This window comes from Rhamphochromis sp. 'chilingali' (genome assembly GCF_963969265.1).
Source record: "Rhamphochromis sp. 'chilingali' genome assembly, chromosome: 8".
In the NCBI taxonomy this organism is placed as follows: Eukaryota; Metazoa; Chordata; class Actinopteri; order Cichliformes; family Cichlidae; genus Rhamphochromis; species Rhamphochromis sp. 'chilingali'.
The window spans coordinates 41,048,699-41,063,153 of NC_137935.1; the positions used below are offsets into that span (position 1 = coordinate 41,048,699).

At 46.6% G+C, this 14,455-nt stretch overlaps 1 protein-coding gene across 19 annotated transcripts in view; it reads right to left on the reverse strand.

Moving 5' to 3' along the window:
• Positions 1 to 14,455, reverse strand: part of phldb1b (pleckstrin homology-like domain, family B, member 1b) — a 119,834-nt gene that overhangs the window by 61,342 nt on the left and 44,037 nt on the right. The window contains exon 1 of one of the 19 annotated variants that reach the window (XM_080890212.1): positions 12,866 to 13,375. The exons of the other annotated variants lie outside the window; for them this stretch is intronic. The gene's annotated coding sequence lies outside the window, so the exon portion shown is untranslated. Of the gene's footprint in view, positions 1 to 12,865; positions 13,376 to 14,455 lie in introns of those variants that run through there. 19 annotated transcript variants of the gene reach the window in all.

Genomic DNA, 14,455 nt, shown 5'->3' on the forward strand with positions numbered 1-14,455 from the left:
GCCCATCAGGAGACTTTTACCTCAGCACGTTTTGGAAAATGATTTCACTGGATTTGAATTCTAATGGTCACCAGTTCATGTCCAGAACAAGTTCTGCTAAGGCTGCAGTTGTACTTCTAGCTCCATCTTTGCTCAGTCCAGGACTCTGAGTGCCACCACTGCGATATGGAGACCTCCACACATCCACGCCCAGCTCAGGCTGAGAGGAAGCCAACTTTACAGGATGTAAAGGACAGCTCACTGGTTTGTCATGGACGACACCCGGACAGGCTGCACACATGCCTGTGAGACCACTAACTGCCACAGACTGTGAATAAATCCCACCAGTGTGGGGCTGTCCCGTGGACATGTGGACATACGGGACACGGTGATGGACACGGTGATGCAGAGGCTGCTGGAGTGTGATGGACAAGAGGACATGTTTCTCCTCCTCAGTCTCTCAGCACTAACCTCTGCTGGCATTGACTGTGTGTGTGCGCGTCTGTCTGTCTGCGTGTGTCCGTGTCTGTCTGCGTGTGTCCGTGCGCGTCTGTGTGTCTGTGTGTGTGTGCGTGCGTCTGTGTCTGTGAGTCTGTGTGTGTGAGAGGCTGCCCAGGATCAGCCCGACAGAGATCACACAGTTCATAGATGAGCGTTCAGAAACAGTGGCAGGCTTGTCCCACTGTGGGAGTGGGCTGTCATGCTGAATGCACTGGAAGCTCTGACTCTGTGCAGGATAAGAAACATGACAGCATTGTCCATCAGAGGAGTGGCTAATAATCGACCTGTGAAACTTTCACATTCACCCAGTGATTCCCAGTTTAGGCACATCTATTTTATCAACCTGGGTTTGCCTCTTATCTGTATTTCATTTTATTTAATTTTAATTGCTGTACAGTACTCTGTTTTTGGTAACTATTGTCCATGATGTAAATATGTAAAAAATGTATGTTTCTGTTCTGTGTCCTGTTTGTTTGTATATGTGTTTTTCTTTTTCTTTGCCTGTCCCATTTGGTTCTTTAGCCGTCAGAATTGTTGTCTGAAAACCAACAAGGAGACCCAATGGATTTACTTTGCCAAATGGATCATCACGGCCTTGCCGTATTGGTCCATTTGATCGACCTCTGTTGTTATTATTTATTTTATTTTATTTTCAGTTGTTACAGACGGGACAGACATGACTGAGGGATAGGAAAGGTGATAGGAAAGAAAGATGAAGGAAAAGAAAAACAGGAGGGAAGAGGGACAGTGAGAAAGGGCACTTAAAAAGAGAAAGAAGAGAAAACAAGCAAATAAACAGAGCAACATACTAAACACAACACCATCAGGTTAATCTGGCTAAGTGTAAACAGCAGTAAATACTAAAACACCACACCGGCTGCCTTTACCCAGTATTTTCCTCGCCAATGTCCGTTCTCTGGCAAACAAAATGGATGAGATACGGCTCTCCATCACTAACAACAGACGGATTATGGACTCAAATGTCATGTTTTTCACCGAAACATGGCTGAACAAAAGCTGTCCGGACAATGCTATCGAGTTAGCAGGACGCCACACACACCGAGCCGACAGGCTAGCAGATGACTCCGGCAAGACCAGAGGTGGAGGTTTGTGCATTTATATTAACAATGCTTGGTGCATGAACTCCACTACTACTGAGAGTCACTGCTCACCTAATGCGGAGTTTTTAATGGTCAAATGCAGACCTTATTATCGCCCCAGAGAACTCACTTCGATCATACTCACTGCCGTGTATATACCCCCCGACGCTAATGCTAGGTTGGCCATGAAAGAACTTTCTGCAGCCATTAACAAACACCAGAATAAACACCCCGAGGCTGCTTTTATTGTTGCTGCCGACTTCAACCACACCAACTTAAAGACAGTCCTCCCCAGATTCCACCAACATGTCTCCTGCCACACCAGAGGAGACAAGACTTTAGACCATGTGTATTCCAACCTGGCTGGAGCCTACAAAGCCACACCCCTCCCCCACATTGGACAATCGGACCATCTCTCCCTGTTCCTCACACCACGGTATTCACCACTCATCCAACGTGTGAAACCTGCTGTGAGGACAATTAAAGTGTGGCCAGAGGGGACAGACGCAGTGCTCCAGGACAGATTTAAAAACACAGACTGGAATATGTTCACCCACACAGACCTGGACCAGTACGCCTCATCTGTACTGGATTACATCTCCAAAACCACAGACAGTGTCACCACCCAGAAACGGATCACCATGTACCCCAACCAGAAGCCTTGGATGACCCGGGATGTTCGTCTCCTCCTGAAGGCCCGCAACACTGCCTTTAGGTCAGGAGATGCACACGCCTACAGTACAGCCAGGGCTAATCTAAAGAAGGGCATCAAAAAAGCCAAACACCATTACAAAAAGAAGGTAGAAGAACACTTCTCCAACTCCAACCCCCGACGCATGTGGCAAGGACTCCAGACCATTACAGACTACAGGACCACCAAACCCTCCCCCGCATCCTCTGATGTCTCCTTCCTCAACGAGCTCAACAACTTTTATGCTCGTTTTGAGCGAGGGAACCCCACAACCACAACCAAAGCAGACATGACGCCAGACCACCAACCTCTGACTCTCTCCCCCACCGATGTAGGAGCGGTGCTGAGCAGGATCAATGTCCACAAGGCTGCAGGTCCCGATGGCATCCCCGGGCGTGTTCTCAGAGCGTGTTCTGGGGAGCTTGCAGGAGTGCTCACAGACATATTCAATCTGTCCTTGGCCCACGCTGTGGTACCGGCCTGCTTCAAATCCACCTCCATCGTCCCAAAAACTCCAACCCATCTTGCCTCAATGACTACCGCCCAGTAGCACTCACCCCCATCATCACTAAGTGCTTAGAGCAGCTGGTCCTAGCACACTTCAAATCCTGTCTCCCCCCCACCCTGGACCCCCACCAATTCGCATACCGCCAGAACAGGAGCACAGAGGATGCAGTCTCCATCGCACTGCACTCTGTCCTCTCACACCTGGACAACAACAACACCTACGCCAGAATGCTGTTTATAGACTTCAGTTCAGCATTCAATACAATCCACCCCTCACAACTCATCAGGAAACTGACAGACCTGGGCATCAGTTCCCTCATCTGCAAATGGTTACTGGACTTCCTGACCAACCGCCCCCAACATGTCCGGCTGGATAACCACTGCTCATCTACCATCACAATGAACACCGGTGTACCACAAGGCTGTGTGATGAGCCCTTTCCTCTACTCCCTCTTCACCCACGACTGCAGACCTGCTGATGGTTCCAACACCATCATTAAGTTTGCAGATGACACCACGGTGATTGGCCTCATCGGTGACAACGATGAGGCCGCCTACAGGGAGGAGGTGGATCGTCTGGCTGAGTGGTGCGACACAAACAACCTGCTGCTTAACACCGAGAAGACCAAGGAGCTCATCGTGGACTACAGGAGGAATGCTGACCCACATCCACCCATCCACATTAAGGGGACGGCTGTGGAGCGTGTGAGCAGCTTCAAGTTCCTGGGAGTCCACATCTCCGAGGATCTCACCTGGACGACCAACTGCTCCAAGCTGGTCAAGAAGGCTCATCAGCGCCTCTTCTTCTTGAGGACTCTGAGGAAGAACCACCTGTCCTCAGACATCCTGGTGAACTTCTATCGTTGCACCATCGAGAGCATCCTGACCAACTGTATAACAGTCTGGTACGGGAACTGCTCTGCCTCGGACCGGAAGGCGTTGCAGAGGGTCGTGAAAACTGCCCAGCGCATCGCCGGAGCACCACTTCCTGCCATAAAAGACATCTACAGGAAGCGGTGTCTGAAAAGGGCTGGGAAAATCATCAAAGACCCCAGTCACCCATCACATGGACTCTTCACCCTCCTGCCCTCTGGGAGGCGCCACAGGAGCCTCCGGACTAAGACCACCAGGTACCGGAACAGCTTCTTCCCCACAGCTGTCAGACTCCTGAACTCTGCCTCCTGACATCTGACCCACGTTAACATATGGACTGAACATACACACACCCACAATGGACAACTGTACCCTCAAACACACAATAATAACATGGACTGAACCACCACTCACAACCACTAGCACTTTATATAGCCTCTGTAGAAACTATCTACACCCTCACTTATCTTAACTGCACTACTGTATAGCTCTGTGTAAATAATCATTCTGTACATTCGATAATCTTTAATTCTACAACTGTTTACAACTTCCATAGTTCACATTTCTGTATAGCTGTATATCTCAGATTTCTGTAAAGTTATTTATTTCATATTCTGTATAGTTTTTCATATTTATATCCTGTTCATATCCTGTACATAGCTTGTACTCACTACAGCCTGTACATACTTATAGTTATAGCATATTCACAACATACTTCATACCGTGTACATTATAACATACCATAATAGACCCATTTCTGTAATATACTTACATATCTATACTATTGCTAATATATATTGTAATATATCTATATCACTAAAGCACTTCTGGATGGATGCAAACTGCATTTCGTTGCCCTGTACCTGTGCATGTGCAATGACAATAAAGTTGAATTCTATTCTATTCTAATTCTATTCTATTCTAAATATTGAATATTGTTGTGTAGCAAGCAGGACCAACAGCGCACAATGTGCTTGGAAATAGCAGCCAATAGAGGTGTAGTTTATGTCTGTGCACACCCGTGTGCACACCTGTGTGGATCAGCGCACTTGTATTCGAAAAGTTTCTCCATGTAATGGTCTGCTAGAGAGTGTAGAGACCCATAGCCCCGTCCCCCAGGGCATGAAGCAGGCATGGAGGAGATCCAGGCCCCAGACATCCAGAGGCCCCAGAGAGCGAGAGCCCAAGGAGGACCACCGGAGGGGCATCTGTGCCACCCTCCTGGGAATAGCTGAGGAGAGCCTCAGACGAGGGGTCACCCAGTAGCCATGGAACAGAAGCCAGAGGGGGTTGCAGTGGCGTGCCCGCCGGCTCTGCCGGCAGCCAGCTGTGCCAGAGTGAACCGAGCCACAGGCCCAGAGGCCGGAGGCCCGAGGGCCCCCTTTGCCCCGGAAGAGGCCTGACCGAGCAACAGGCACCAGGCCCCGCCAAGTAGTCACCGGGAGTGAGCTGGTACATACCTGAGCGCCCAGCCCCGGACACCAAGAACCACCAACGCACTGACCCCTGAGGGCATCAGTCACCGGCAGGGAGTGTGGTGAGGGGAGATAGGCCTTGGAGGGCCTGGGAGTTCCCAGAGAGGTGGAGTGTAAGACCCGACCTGACATATAGCAACCCGTTCTCACTCCCAAAGCGTAACATTTTACGCTAGGTGACAAATCGTCACCATATTACGTTTTCGGCTACCCACCACGTTCCTAAATGACGACCTCGGAAAAAGAGGAAATATGAGAACCGTCTGGACTGAACCTACACATGTTCGCTCTTTTTCTTCAAATCGCTTAGAAACACGCTATTTAACATCATTAAAGTCCTGGTTAAGGTCAGGAATAAGGTTATGGTCAGGGCTAGGGATAAGGTTAGGTTTAGGGCTGGAATACAGGTCTGGAACGTCTACTACCGCGGGAGCGTCATTGCACTGGATTCCAGCCATAACCCGCCGCGTACCATAAGAACGCCGAAGGTCTCCTTTCGCGTTCCTCAGGAACGCCGCGGGACGTGACAAAACGTCCACATGTTACGCCTCGGGAGTGAGAACGCTCTGCATATAGACACAGACAAACAGGCACACACAGACACAAACATGCATTCCCACCCTCATGCACACATATACAAACACTCAGCACTCACCCAACGTAGGGATAGACATAAATGGACACACAATCACACTCCCCAAACAAACTCTATAGCCCAGGTCCAGGTACCCTCACCCCTGGAGGGGGAAACGGCACCTAGACCCAGGAGATGTTACCCTTTCCCCCGGGGTGGAGGCAAGCAGACCGCCCCAGGCTCCGCAGCAGCAGGGAGGCCCCGCATCCCAGATCCCAATCGGACGGTCAACACATGGTCAGCTACCTTCTTTCACGGCGTCTTTAACCCTTTAGGACCCACCATAGAGCCAAGTCCGCCAGAGCTTACTTCATATTTTTACATGCTGTAGTTCCATTTTGGGGAGCATTTCAAGTTGCTAAACATCAATACAACTGTTATAGCCCAAAGTTTAATAATATGTATGCATTAAGTCCATAGTAACTACATAAATTGCAAAAAAGTGCAATAAACTACAAATTGAAAATTGTTTTTTTACATATATTTCTACTTAGAGACATTTCAGAGGTTTATCCCTCAAAACTTTAAATACAAAAAAGTTGCACAAAATAGTTTCCAACACCAGGAAATTTATTTTGAGTGTCTTCATAGTTTTATTTTTGAGATACACCAATTTTTATATTCTGCAGGAAAAACAAAAATAAATCTTATAATGCAAATTTGCAAAAAAAACAGCATGTGCATCAAAATAAACTATTTTCAGCAGCGCAATTTGAGTTCTAAGCATCCCAGCAACTATTCAGAGAAGCATGAAGTCAAACATGACTTTTAAAAACACCAGTACCGGCTTATAAGGCCCCAAAGGTTAAAAACTACATTTTCCGCAAAAATGACATCACTTCCGGTTTCGGGCAGGTAATGGTGGACATGCGATAGTTCGCGCTGACGTCTATTCCAATGTAGGAAGTGTTACGAACAGCTGATCGGATCGGCAAAGCGTGTTTCTGGATTATTATGTTTTTGTTGCTGCAAGTGTTTTTTTGCAAAGCTTTATGTGGAAGGAAACCGTGACCGAGGACAAGCTGATGGCATAAGATGTAAGTACAACTCCTCCGGTTTCATATGCAAAACAAATTATTGGGGTTAAATAGCAAACTGTTCAGCAAAGCCTTGATGATGTTGATCCTCTTCAGGAAATGTTGGCTGCGCTGCACCATTTCAAAGGTTTCACAGTTTTAGGAAATATGCAGATGTGTTTGATGTAAATAGCAGCACAGCACCGAGCCACGTCCTTCCCAGCTCTCTTTCACTTTCCATCAGTCAGTCACCAACACTTCATTAGCAGCGGCTTGGCTGAGGGCTGGCTTCATGTGCAGCACTAACACACAGTACGTAGCTTTTTTTAAAACGCGGCAGTATTTCCTTCTTTCCCTCGTTCAGAGGAACCCTGTGACCTGGGAAAGGCAGGGATTCTTCCAAAAACCAACCAAAGGCTACGCTCAGCAAAACAAGCTGTGGTAGAAACTGAGATCGCTTTAATGGGGAGGTAGCCTTCCAACACAGTCCGGGGAAATCTAACACATTGGCACTTTTCATAATTACAACTGCCTCCAGTTAAAGGACGGGCGATTGGAAGTGTGTGCATACATGAGTGACTGAGATTGATTACCTGGACAGAGAACGATTTCTCCCTCAGCACTGCAGAGACAATCTGCATAATCACTGGCTTCATCACAGTGAGTGCTCTGCACCCTGCAGAACAGTCACAAAGAAACAGCCAACAGTGAAGGAGCTTTGAAAGTGCTGAATCAGCTTTAATTATGGCTACACTTCAGCAGCGAGGACACTTACTGCAAACACCATCAGCTCCGTCCACAACGGGACTACAACCCCACTCTCTAACAAACCTGTACAACACTTCAGTGGGTTACAGAGCACACGAGAAACGGTAAACATTGGCCCAAGATGACATCACATACATTTATAATCTCAGTCAGCTCAAAAAGCACATGACCAGCAATCTTTATCAAACAGAGCAACATGATTCGCAAATGAAATACCATCTATGAAATGAAGGACAGTATTTTTAGATCATTTATAATTTGTTAGATTTAGCAGATGCCCAGCATTAGCTAACATTACCCATAAATAACAGTTTCGATTTCAAAAACGAAGCAACTTATCCTTCACAAATTAGAGCGTCGCTTTTAATTTCCTTCATAAAACTGAATTTTTTTAATGCTAATGTTAGCTAACCTTAGCTCTAATGCCAAGGTTAGCATTAAAGCTAAAGTTGGTTAACCTTAGCATTAAAGCTAAAGTTGGCTAACCTTAGCCAACTTTAGCTTTAATGCCAAGGTTAACCAACTTTAGCTTTAATGCCAAGGTTAGCCAACTTTAGCTTTAATGCTAAGGTTAGCCAACTTTAGCTTTAATGCTAAGGTTAGCCAACTTTAGCTTTAATGCCAAGGTTAGGTAACATTAGCTTTAATGCTAAAGTTGACTTCCCAGCACAGCAGAAAGCTAACTTAGCTTACCTTCTTGCCAACACTGTCACTAGCAAAATATTGATTTAATTCTCATCGTGCATTTGTCTCTATGAGGATCTATGCTGCTATGCTATGCTTTCAGTAACCAATCAAGAAGCAAGGAAGGGGAAAAATAAGAAAGGTATTTGGGAAGGAGTAAAAATAACACAATCCTTCGAATTTATAATAAATATCCTTAAAGTGTCTATAAGCTGTCAGAGAAACTGTTTTTATACATTAGGATTATTATAAATGTAAATTTATAAATTTTGTAACAAAATCAAGAAAGATTCAATAAAACCATTGACTAAATACCAGAGCCGCCAAGAGTAATCTTTGTAAAGCCCTGTGACTATTCCTTTGAGACCACTCAGGCCAGTCAGTGTTAATGCCACATCATGCCTCAAGGGTATTGTGGCATTAAATGGAGATGTGGTTAGTGGCCCCGCTACATCCAACCTATCAGAACAGTTCCATTCCTTCTCTTATATATCTGAGTTTGCTTCTTTTTCCCTCTTTTCTTTGCACTGGTGTGACCACATTAAATCTTTCCAGTGTCTCAGCTTAGCCTTAAGTAGTCTTCCCAGAAGATTACATCAGAGGACCCAGAGGTGGTCAGACACAGGATGCTTTACATTCTACTGGAATAAGTGCCTGCAAATTTGGTTAGAGTACACACACGACAAAGAAACACTGTTATACATTTACACGCTGCTAACACTGGCCTGGCACATGCTCCCTCAGGACCATCCTGCCTGTCAGAAGCTGCAACAACATATTTCATCTCATGCAAACACGTTCACAGCAACTCCCTCGTCCACAGCCAAACGAGCACAAAGGAAAGAAACAGGGAGAATACTCTTGTACTAGGGTGTCTTTTTATAAAGGTTCAACAGCCTTTTGCCCAGCTGATTAACAGCTGTATCTCACAGGCATGGTCAGCAAACTAAATGAGTGTGTCACACAAACATACAGCAACCTACAAATACTCTGGAATGTTACGTGTTGGTTGCATGTGGTCAATTAGCCACACAACATATTAATTTTAGAGATCCTCCCAAAGACACCAGCAGCACTGTAGCTGCAGGTGTCCAACTCCAACTCCGTCTCCAACTCCCTCTGGATAAAAACACGTGTCAGTCACTGTGAACTGTTCAGGGTAAAACAGACACCACCACGGATCTAAAATTCCCACCAACAGCTAATCTAGTGAAATGTGAACCGTTTGCTCAGGTGACCGATAAACTGAAAAAACTGGTGTGGAAATATTTGGCATTCATCCCCTCTGATGAAAAAGCATGAACACAAACCATTTTGGATGTGAAATGTTACACGCCTACTTTTCAATCCGTTAAACACGAGCACGTACCCACGCCACAGTGAGACGTCACTGAAATGTGTAGAGGAGCTGCAGACAAAGGCAGGCTGGCGGTTGCTATGGAACCCTGATGGTTTACGGCCTCGGCAAAGGCCGAGGAGTCAAACCTGCTCCAGTTAATCAATGACCGCCTTTCGCTGAGCCGGGGCAATCAAACACAGACGTGCATACCAGAGAATGAGATGGAGAGAGAGCGGGGCTGCGGAGGGCAGCAAACATGTGGGAATGTCTGAACAAATGAGAGGTTGGAAGAAGTGATCGCATGTTGGAGGCACGATGACATCAGACAGACGCCTTGATATGAGCTATCAGGAGACGGCGGCTGCTCTCAGGGAGCCGTGATCCTGCCGTTATGTTGTGCAGCTAATTCACACGCAACAGTCAAAACATGATGTCCTACTGCATCCACACTGCTGGGACAACATGTGGAATACAAACAGAGCAAAATGGGAATGGGACCCCGTGTAGCTTTTATGAATTCAACTGAAAGCTGAAGGCTCCGCCCCCCTGTCTACTCTGAAATAGCACCACAGTGTGAGAGCGCTGTGGTGGGGTGATGTGGGTGTTCCCTGAGAGCCCTGCAGAGCCACATCCATACACGTCACTAAGTGTCGGGTCAGCTACAATCTGACCCCCCCCAGCATCCGCTGACCACATCATGCACACGGTCAGCTGCTGCAGTGGGAGCTCATCACAATAACGTGTCACAGGCCGGCTACAGCTTGTTCCAACAGATGTTCTCTGCTTCGCTCCCCCCACCTCCACGCCACCCCCCCCCCCCCCTCCTTTATGCCAGGACAATTTGGGCCAATCCCCCGCTGTTAAACACGCTCCCAGAGGCACGAGGCCCAATCCAACACGTGGCTGGAGGTGGACTGGTGCTCAAAGCAGCCTAAACTCTGAGTGGGATTTTTGTGATTTTTGTTTTCTTAAATAAATGCAACACCAGTGGGTCATCATCACCTGATTTACACAGACAGACTCTGTATGGACTGCATCCATGAGTGCTAACCTTTAAATTAAAAGCCTCCTATTTTAAGTAGCATGCTCTGCACTGATAAAGTATTCTTTGTTGCATTAGTTTAAAGTTTCCACCTGGAAACTTGGATACGCAGTTTGAGCTCCACTCGTGCAGCCGTAGCACGGGTTATATATAAATCTATCTGCTATGGCTGATGTACCCTGTTAGGAGAAAACAGCTGTAGCCTTTAAGGATGTTTTCTCCCTTTATAACAAGTTTCCAGAGTTGATCTTGGAGCTGTACTCACAGGGCCGTAGGTTTGGTTGCTTCTTTGAGCAAACAGCCAAATATAATAACGCTCCATGAAACGCAGCTTTCTGTTAGTGCACAGAGGCTGAACCACACAGTCAATCCCTCATATACTTCAAGGTGCAAAATGTTTTCTCAGTTTTTATATACAATAGAGAAATACTACTGTATTGTAATGTATAAATACTACTGAATGAAATCTGAACATAGCTCTTGGGACTTGGATCGTGTGGTTCTGTCAGCTCAGAGTCACTTCTACTTAGAAAATACAAGGTTTTTGTTCATTCACAGGAAATGTCCTATATTTTCACTGTGGACCTTTTTTATTCTAAAGTAGACAGGCAGATAAAACTGGAACTTTTCTGTCATTAAATGGTTTAAATTGTTTTGTTGTAACAGGAATGGCCAACAGTTACAGTTACCAGTCCAAAGCTGTCCACTGGAGACCATCTGTTTGAGACCCACGTCCAGGATCGATGCCTCACCTCCACTTATTCAGTCGCTGAACTGGACCTGACTTCTGTCTTTGTGGGAACATCTTCAGTGGAATTATCTGACATAACTTTCCGTGTTGTACAACAATGATTATACAGTTATTTCGTCATCATTTCAGCTGCTATAATAGAAGAATTTCCCACATGTGGGATGAATAAAGTATTTTAGATCCCGCTGTAGTAAACGGAATCATCATGTGACGTTTCTGGACCGACTCTTCATTTTTGAGCCCCACAGGTTGTTGCCACCTGGTCCGCCTCACCAACTATGTCTCCAACCATCAGAGGACCTTATCATATTCTCACTGCTATTTCAAACTGTACATACAAATCCAGCCTTGAAACTTAATTTGTTCAAGTAAGGATGTTAGTTTTTGGAAAAATATAAAGAAACTTATTCCTTCAAAGGCTTCATATACAAACCAAAGGAAACTGAGCCAAGCTACATAAACATTAAGAACAAACTGAAACTGAGAGAAGCAAAGAGGAGACTGTGTGAACAGCAGCATGCAGGAGCACACTGGTATGGCTGCCAGCTGCTGCCAGCACAGGACTGACCTGTGCTTAGGGGAGCACACAGCAGCCTGATGAGTGTTTGCAGAGGGCTCTCCCACATCCTCTCTTTACAATGGGGTCGACGTATTAGGTCAGAGACGGCAGATGCTGAGGAGCAGCAGGGATACACTGTGGGAATAATGGCTCTGCAACAAGGTCCTCAGTTTGAACTCGAGGCCCCCAAAATAAGCAGAATGCATGAGAGGGAAACTCTCACTGTGTTCCAGTAAACAGCCCTGGTTAGGTCACATTGGCACCCAGGAATAGCAGTGTAACCGTAGACAGACAGGTCTGGTCACGCCAGCCCGGACGTGTATGCGTTTGTCGCCTATAAACAGAACTCACACGGAGGAGAGGAAGTGAGGACTCAGCACTGAGAGGCTGGAGACAGCAGGTGCTCTGTGTGCGGACTCACAATCCTCTGCTGTGTCCCAAAGGTGTTTGGAACACCTGGGCTTAACCAGTTTACCTGCCAGTACTGTTTGTTTCACTTCTTTAGGATTTTGCAATTTGCCAGCACAACTAGCAGCTACCCACCAGAGCAAACGAGTTAACGATGATAAACTAGCAAGAGCTCAATTGAAGTTGATTTTTGTAAAGAAATAATTGTTTCATATATGCCGTATTTTGAATAACCTCATAGAAATGAATAGGAAGCCAGAGACAATGTGTTTGCGCCATGCAGGTTGGCACTTTGCACACAAAATGACTCATTTGCGCAGTTTTTAAATAGAGTTTGGTGACAGAAACGGGTAATGGCAGCGTACACACCCACAGCGCGGCTGCTTGGTGGTGGCTAACCTGCGAGCTCAGCATGGAGTTACCCTGCTCCATCTCCCCGAACTCCGTCACCTTCCTGCGGCTCCACAAAGCCCCGGGCACCGACTCAAAGCACGGGAAACGCTTCAAACGAACACGCGGTGAAATCACGACAACTTACTTTAACTCGTGCGGCTGAAACTCTGCCGTCCCTCCGCCGTTTTCATCGCTCGAGGTCCTTTAAATAAAAGCCACGTGTTTTTGTCCGTTTGTCTGGGTTTTATTGCGGAACAATCCCGCGCGTGTATTGGGGTGCGGTGCAGACTCCAGTATACTCTGCAGGAGCTGTCCCTGTGTCCGTGTGTCCACGCTCACTGAAGCAGCAGTCCACAGTCACCGGGATCTTTGTCCATTGTGTGCCTCCTCCCCACGCGTCTGTCCGCGGAGTGCTCCTCTGCTGCCGGGGCTCCTGTGAGTAACAGCTGGCTCACAGTCATGCCTATGCCCGCCCCGCGGAGAGAGCCGGGCTGTCAGGGAGCGGACACCGGAGAGGAGGAGGAGGGAGGTGGAGATCCGGAGTCAGAGACAGGGGGGCCAAAGTGGAACGATAGAGAGCAACAATGTGACTGATCCATACCGCGGATTTATTGATTATGCAACCTGACTGTAGGTCTGTAGGGGCGCCAGCAGAGCGGATTCTAACTGGAAAAGAAAGCAGGTCGACCTCTCTCTCATATCTCAGCTTAATCACTGAAGAACAAAGGTCAAGCCCCGCGTATTACCAGCCATAAAACGGAGCTCCTCAGGCACATCAGCCTCTGCTGCAAACACTACGGTCCTGTGGGCTTTTATTAATTACTGAGCATGTTTATGCCAGATGCCTGACCCACTGAGCGTGGAAACACGTAGGAAAATCCTCCAGGTAAATTAAGGTGGACTTATTCCCCCCTTATTCAATTCAGTTTTATTTATACAGCGCCAGCATCAGTCAATCATATACTGTAAGCTAGAGCCTACGATAATACAGAGAAAATCCCAACAATCACATGACCCCCTATCAGCAAGCACTTTGGTGACAGTGGGAAGGAAAAACTCCCTTTAACAGGAAGTTACTGTTTAGTTTTTTGTATTCCCATTCAAAATAATCTTTATTCATCTTCCCGCAGGCCTTGGTCCAGCCACTCAGCCCACACACTGAAACAAGCTGTCTATTTGCCCCTTGAACACAGATGATGCAGGAACATTCAAACATCTGTCCTTTAAATAAATTAACCCGTCACAGATTTTTATAGTTGTCTCTTAAAAGCACAGCCTGCTCAGCACCTCCCAATCTATGGGGTTGCTCCTCGTTGGCTTCCTGAAGCTGGCCAAACAGAAGAAAGTAGACTTTTAGTGAAGGCGTGGGCCTAAAGCAGGGATGTCACACACGCTTTACACTGTGAGCCCACTTTGACCTGATGTGGACAGGACCAGTGACACCTCAGGCCTAAAGTGACAAATTAAACAAGGGGAAAACTGAGCTGAAATTAAAAGGCAGAAACAACATTTTACATTGCCCCTCTGATTCTTTCAGTCCTGAGTCTGAGAGTTTGTCTATTAGCAGCCATGTTGGACACATGTGGACGTTAGAGACTCTGACTCATCTGCTAATGTCTTTGAAGGGTTTTATCTGGGCCCTATTTTCTTTTAGTATTCTTCCTCACAGGCTCCATGAAACCAAGCAGCTATTATCCAGGTAAAGTATTAGCTCACCTTCTTTGAACAGACAGAC